We start from the raw sequence: 7,381 nt of genomic DNA, 5'->3' as shown, positions 1-7,381 counted from the left end.
CCCCGACCCTGGTCACCCTCTGAGCCCTGACCCTGGTCACACACTGAGCCCCGACCCTGGTCACACTCTGAGTCCTGACCCTGGTCACACACTGAGCCCTGACCCTGGTCACACTCTCAGACCTGATCCTGGTCACACGCTGAGCCCCGACCCTGGTCACATGCTGAGCCCCGACCCTGGTCCCACTCTGAGCCCCGACCCTGGTCCCACTCTGAGCCCTGACCCTGGTCCCACTCTGAGCCTGGGCTTTGGTCACATGCTGAGCCTTAGTCCTGGCCATAAAGAATGGAAGCTGTTCTAGTCTCAGGGCCCATGGCCAGGTGCTGGGGAGGGAAGGAGAGGCTGGCTCGCTCGCGGGCAGAGGGCGCCTCACAAAGGGCTTCAGCAGCCCCCACAGAGCTCAGGCTGGTGGGACCCTGAGTGTCCTGAGTAGAAAGCTCGGCGTCCTGAGTTGCTCTGGCACCTGCCCTCGGCCAGTCTCCCCTCTTCCTTCCCTCCCTGCTGACGCAGAGACTGGCCCCTACCCCCAGCACTGCAGCCTTCTGTTTCCCTGCAGCAGGGAAAATACCAGCTCCTCCCTACCCATCCTGAAGGACCCCGGTCTCGGGGTGGGGGTCTCTGAGTGTCCACCTGGCCCAGGGGTGTTCCAGCTATAGCCCCTCCTTGAGTCTCCCTGGCTCCTTCAGAGGAGGGACAGAGAGAGAGGTGGAGGATGGGGATAATTCACTCTGGGTCCCCGGGTGGGCGGGCTGCTCCTGTTCGGGCTGGTCTGGGCAGCAAGGAGCCAGGATGCAGGGACGCCCGTGTTCCTGAGCATAGGCAGCTGGTATTTTCCAAGAGCGAGAAGGTGGTAGACTGGATAAACCAGGAAGTCCCAGCAGCAAGCATCCGGCAGGGCACTCCTGGGACAGCCCGGCACGCCCTCCTTGCAGGTTGGGGCTGAGCCACGGAGTGTGGGGGCACTGCCAGCTCCCCAGTGAGGGGCACTAGAGATGGGCCAGGAAGGGTGCGTAGGAGCTCACCAGCCAGAGCAGGAGCCAAGGTGAACAGTTACACCATCTCAGGGGATGTCTGCGTGACCCTGGTCACACACTGAGCCCTGACCCTGGTCACACTCTCAGCCCCGATCCTGGTCACACTCTGAGCCCCGACCCTGGTCACACGCTGAGCCCCGACCCTGGTCACATGCTGAGCCCCGACCCTGGTCCCACTCTGAGCCCCGACCCTGGTCCCACTCTGAGCCCTGACCCTGGTCCCACTCTGAGCCTGGGCTTTGGTCACATGCTGAGCCTTAGTACTGGCCATAAAGAATGGAAGTTGTTCTAGTCTCAGGGCCCATGGCCAGGTGCTGGGGGGGGAGACCCTGGTCCCACTCTGAGCCCCGACCCTGGTCCCACTCTGAGCCCTGACCCTGGTCCCACTCTGAGCCTGGGCTTTGGTCACATGCTGAGCCTTAGTCCTGGCCATAAAGAATGGAAGCTGTTCTAGTCTCAGGGCCCATGGCCAGGTGCTGGGGAGGGAAGGAGAGGCTGGCTCGCTCGCGGGCAGAGGGCGCCTCACAAAGGGCTTCAGCAGCCCCCACAGAGCTCAGGCTGGTGGGACCCTGAGTGTCCTGAGTAGAAAGCTCGGCGTCCTGAGTTGCTCTGGCACCTGCCCTCGGCCAGTCTCCCCTCTTCCTTCCCTCCCTGCTGACGCAGAGACTGGCCCCTACCCCCGGCACTGCAGCCTTCTGTTTCCCTGCAGCAGGGAAAATACCAGCTCCTCCCTACCCATCCTGAAGGACCCCGGTCTCGGGGTGGGGGTCTCTGAGTGTCCACCTGGCCCAGGGGTGTTCCAGCTATAGCCCCTCCTTGAGTCTCCCTGGCTCCTTCAGAGGAGGGACAGAGAGAGAGGTGGAGGATGGGGATAATTCACTCTGGGTCCCCGGGTGGGCGGGCTGCTCCTGTTCGGGCTGGTCTGGGCAGCAAGGAGCCAGGATGCAGGGACGCCCGTGTTCCTGAGCATAGGCAGCTGGTATTTTCCAAGAGCGAGAAGGTGGTAGACTGGATAAACCAGGAAGTCCCAGCAGCAAGCATCCGGCAGGGCACTCCTGGGACAGCCCGGCACGCCCTCCTTGCAGGTTGGGGCTGAGCCACGGAGTGGGGGGGCACTGCCAGCTCCCCAGTGAGGGGCACTAGAGATGGGCCAGGAAGGGTGCGTAGGAGCTCACCAGCCAGAGCAGGAGCCAAGGTGAACAGTTACACCATCTCAGGGGATGTCTGCGTGGGAGAGGCTCCCTCTCTGAGATGGTGCCCTTGGGTTCCGTTCCAGCAACACGTCATGGAAACTTCGGTACACCCTGGGCAGAGCTGTTATCCTGTTTAATGCGGTGCCAAGGGACAGCCGTGTCAGAGGCACAGCTCCTGCCCTCCAGTGTCCATCTCCCTCTAGCACCCTCTGCTGGCAAAGTGGGAGTGTGGCGGGCAGCGTTGCTGCCAGAAGCTGGGCACAGAGGGTGGGTGTGGACCTGAGCCCATTTCACCACCAGCACCCTGTGAAAATTAATAAAGGGAAAGTCACTAAAATGGAGCTGGGATGCCAGAAGAGGGCGCTCTCACGCACCTACCCCTCAAGGTCAATACAGATCCCAACAGGAAGAGACCTACCTTGCATCTCTGGCAAGAAGTGACACTAAGACCGGCAGGAGGAAGGAAGATTTTCTCCCCGCCCGACAACAGCCCAGCCAATGAAAAGCCACCACTCCGTCAACTCCCAGTTTCCTCCAATGGACTCTGTTTATAACAGCCCCTCCCAACTCCCCTTCTCCTCTGCAAAAGAGTCTCCTCTTCTTTGCTTTACCAGACATGCATATAGTTCACCACAGTTGCATTCTTTGCAAATCCCAAATTGCAATCCTTTGCTATTCCAGAGCAAACACATTTTGCTGGTAAAATAACTGGCTGTTATACTGTTTTGGGTTAGCAACCCCCTCCCGTGGCCGAGACCACGCGCCCCTCGGGGCTCTTTCAAACCTCGCTCCAGCCCAGGACTGGAAGACCCCTCTAATGGGCAACTTGGGCCTGGCCCAGAGCACACTCCCTCCCACCTCCCTGCGCCGTGGAGAGGTCTGGCTGCTCCTATTCCCTCCTGTTACCCTCCTAGGGCTCCAGAGAGCGAGGCCACCGCTAGGGGCTGGAGCAAGGTGGCTCCAGGGCCACACTCCCCACCCGGACGAGGAAGCAGGCGACAGCGGAGGCCACGCTTGCTCGGGCAGTGGAGCTTTCTCTGCCAGGTTCAGACCTCGAGTTCGTGCCCCTTGCCAGGTGGGGAAGGGTCTTGAACAGGCACTGAAGTGGCTGAGTGGGCACAAGATTGCCACCCATCTTTCCCCAGCTTGGAGGATGCCAGCAGGGATGGTTTTGAAGGAGAACCTTGTGTCCCCAATGCTGCCCTGAGGTTCTCCGTCCCCAAAGTTCAGGTGCCGTCTTGGCCGGTGAGGGAAAAGCCGGGTTGCTGGTCTGCGGGCAGGGACCCAGGCCTCAGGGTCCCCTCCCCACACTCCACCCCACGCTGTTTATACCACCACTGGGTCCCCTCTGCCTTCCCGTGCCTGCAGTGCCCAGCTTGGAGCCTGCCACCTGGAGGGCCTGTGTCGCTGTAGGGCAGGTGGCTCCTGCAGGACCGTGCCCGGGCCTGGAGAAGTCAGCTGGCCTCCTGGAGACTGGAACACCCCGAGGGCAGCACCACCTTGCTGGTCCTGCTGCAGAGGCCTGGCCAGTGGGCAGGCTGGGCCTTGGCATCTTGGCCACCAGGACCCTGGCAGATGTCCTCAGTCTGCAAACGGGAGACAGGTCGAGTTGGAGACAGTGAGGGCCCCTAGGCACTGATCTCTTTCATTTGTTCACTCATCTACAAATATTTATGTACCTGCTCATGCTGGGCGCTGTGTCCAGCACTGGCTCACGTTGGCCTTGGCTGGATTGGAAGGACCGGTGGCCCCACAGGAGGGGGGCCTGGGTGTGAGAAGAGTGAAGAGAATGGTCTCTGCACGCGCTTCCCGCAGTCCCAGGAGCGGAGGAGACTTTTCCGGGAGGTCCTCAGGCGTGGGCGGCGGGCCGCTAGTTCAGACACCTGACCGCAGCCTCTGGCCTCCAGCAGTGAGAGCTTAGGCGAGCCGCCTGCTTCACTCTCGGCCTTACCATGGGCCCCCGCGTGGCCAACCCTGGAAGGCATGTATGCAGACACCGCCGTAGGCCTGGCCGCCTGGCGCCTGTGCCCCGTTCCCAGCGCCGGGGCTGCGCTTCCTGGCCTGGATCCCACGTCCCCCCAGCAAGGTAGGGAATCGGTACCTCCCTCAGTCCCTGAGGCCCCAGCACTGACAAGTGGGGTCAGGGAGTCCGTACCCACACTTCCTCGGCCAGGTGGGACGATTCTGAGGTGAGGGCTCTACGTGGGCTTCAGAGAGTCCCAGGGGACAGAGGGTGTGGTCTGCAGGGGCAGCTGGATGGTGCCCTCCCTTCCCCGTCTCCCCTGGAGATGTGCCTTCACCTCCAGCATAAGCCACCTGCTCTCCAGCCCTTGTCTCAGGGCTGCTTCTGGGGGGCCTGGAACTTAGTGCCTTCAGCACCTGGCACAGAGCTGATCAACAAAAAGCAGGTACGGCCGTGATGCTAACGATTATCTCAGGGGTTATGGGGCTCCCGGGGAGGCTGCAAACACCTGGAGAGTAGACCAGATGTCTGTCTGTCTGCCCACGGTCGAGGGTCCCGGAAACTGCGGCTGGATCTGCCCTGGGCTGCCGAGTCCGCAGAAACCTTCCCAAGTGGAAGCTGAGCCAGGTGCGCCCCCCCAGACCACACTGAGGCTGCTGAGATCACATAGAGCAGGAAGAGTTGTGCACTTAACTCGCTCGTGCAACTGTTAGGACGTGAGGAATGTATTTTCTTGATTCAGTTTTAAAAATACAAGGAACAGCGAGACATAGACGTTTAAGATATATTAGGATGGATCGTGTTCTGTCATCGCCTGGAGCCGAGTATGACTATGTAAATTCAAATTAAACAACGTAAAATCGGTTCCTCTATCACACGGGGCAATGCTTCACGCACTAGGCGGCTACGGGCGTGGAAGCAGCCGCGGGGGAAGGGCAATCTGCAGCCGTGGTCCCAGAGCCTTCCTCCTGCTTCCCACATCCCCAGCTCCACACAAGCCAACGCTACCGCTGCATCAACGGCTCTTTTGCTGGCAAACCAACCTGTCTCTCAAGTTCCACTCGTGCCAGTGACCCTGTGGGGCGAGCACAACCCTGTCTTTCACTATTTGCCGCAAGGAAACGAAGAGCCGGCCAGAGGCACCGACAGTCTGTGCGGAAGCAGCCCTGCCGCCGAGCTTTGCATCCTAGCCCTCGCGCGTTCCGCGGCTCCTTCCGAAGCCCTGCATACGCTTCCCAAAGACCTGACAGGACAAGGAGCGTCCCGGTGGGGAGCCACCAGAGCCCATGGATCAGGGCTGATCTAACCAATTTCCTTCCATAAAGTGTCCCAAAGAGGAGGAAGGTCTCTGACTTGGCTGGCCTTGGGGCTTTACCCCGTGGCAAGCTTGAAACATGTGTTCAACTGAGCCTTCATTTCGCCACCTGTAGGATGGAGAAGGTGTGAGTGCCCTTCTCACTGGGTGGATCTGTGCATACCGAGCTTAGGACAACAGCTCGCCACATACTGTTCATTCATTTATTGATCACCGGCTGCATAGACTCGGCTGCCTTCTCATCCTCAGGGGATTCTACTAGAAGGCTTCCCCATAACAGGTCCTGGGTTTCTGGATGGTTTGAGAAAGCCTGTATCATTATGCAGATGGAGCCCCATAGTATGTAGGGGGAGACTGGTTGCTTTTTTTCACTCAGCATAATCCCCTTCAGATTCATCCAGGTTGTTGCCTGTTTCAATAGTTGGTTGCTTTTTATTGCTGAGGAGTATTCCATGACATGGATGCACCACAGCTGGTTTAACCACTTGCCCATTGAAGGACATCTGGGTTGTTTCCAGTTTGGGGTACTTTTAAATGAAGCTGCTATACACATTTATCCACAGGGTTTTCTTGTGAACATACATCTCCATTTCTCTGGAATACGCACTCAAGAGTGCAATTGCTAGGGCATATGGTAGTTGCATGTTGAGCTTTATAAAAAACTGTCAAACTGTTTGCCATCGTGGTGATATAATTTTACATTCTCACCAGCGACGTACGGATGATTCTGTCTCTATACATCCTCATCAGCATTTGGTGTGGTCACTTTCTCCCTCCCTCCCTCTCTTCTCTCCTTTCTTCCTCTTCTGAAATGTTCACGTTAGCTTGGCATACAGTTGAAAAGTATTTAGAATGTTTCTTCATGCAACATTTTTAAGTGTTTTGTAATAGCAGGGTTTTTAGCTGCCCGGTTAGACTTGCTGCTGGGGGGAAGCATTTCTCTAGTCCTTCCTTTATTCTCCTTCCTTTGTGACATGTCTGAGCCTCCGCTTGAGCATCTGACTGGAGCCGGGACAGTGTGCGTGCGCGTTACGCTCTCGGGCTGCACGCGAGCGCCTGCAGTGCTTCCCCGCTAAGTGTGGTGTTTGTTTGAGGTCTCTGGGGGGAGACTTTTATTAAATTATTGACATTTTTTCCTGTTCCTAGTGATCCAGGATTTTTAAAAAATCATAGAAGTGAATGTTGTTGATCCTGTGGTTCTTATCCTTTATCTCCCTGGTTGACATCTAAGACTGACTCATTCCTAACGTTTCTGGAGCAAATTGTACTTGGTCATAACCTGTTATTATTTTAATACAGCCGATTAGCCAGCTTTTGTTTTTAGTTCACAGTTACATGGACCTCTAGTGTTCCTTTCTTGTACTGTTTTTGTTTTGTGGTAGTATCGGTTCCGCGCTTGGCCTATGAAGGGAGTGAGTTGGTAGGAGCGTTCCAAGTGCTTGAGACAGAGGATGACGTTTCAGAAGGTGGACGTGCTTGTTCAGAGATGCAGAGGCTTTGGCGAGCCTGTGTGTCCAGCCCCTTGTGATTTGCTCCATATGTATCAGGAGGGGGGGCCTTTGCTGTGGTTGAGGGGCAACGCCTGAAGGCCACAGTCCCTAGCTCCTCTGCGTGTCTTCACGTGGCCCGTTGAGTCCAACCGTCCAAGGGACTGGCAGCTCAGAGCGTCTGAGATACCTGTTCTCCCTAGAAGCCTGCTTCCTATACTCAAAGTGGACCCTCAGATTCTCAGTTTTCTTGGTTTTTAAAGCCTACGTACAGGTGACAACTTGGGCATGCATATATATTTTGGAGAACTTGTCACTCTGAAAGAGATGCTGCTCTTGCGGCCCACACACTCCCCTCCCCGAAGCGTGTGCCCCGAGCTGCAGCAGCG

The sequence above is a fragment of the Physeter macrocephalus genome, chromosome 15 (genome assembly GCF_002837175.3).
Source record: "Physeter macrocephalus isolate SW-GA chromosome 15, ASM283717v5, whole genome shotgun sequence".
Lineage (NCBI taxonomy): Eukaryota > Metazoa > Chordata > Mammalia > Artiodactyla > Physeteridae > Physeter > Physeter macrocephalus.
The sequence above is the reverse complement of the archived record's forward strand: the minus strand, read 5'-3'. Positions refer to the sequence as shown.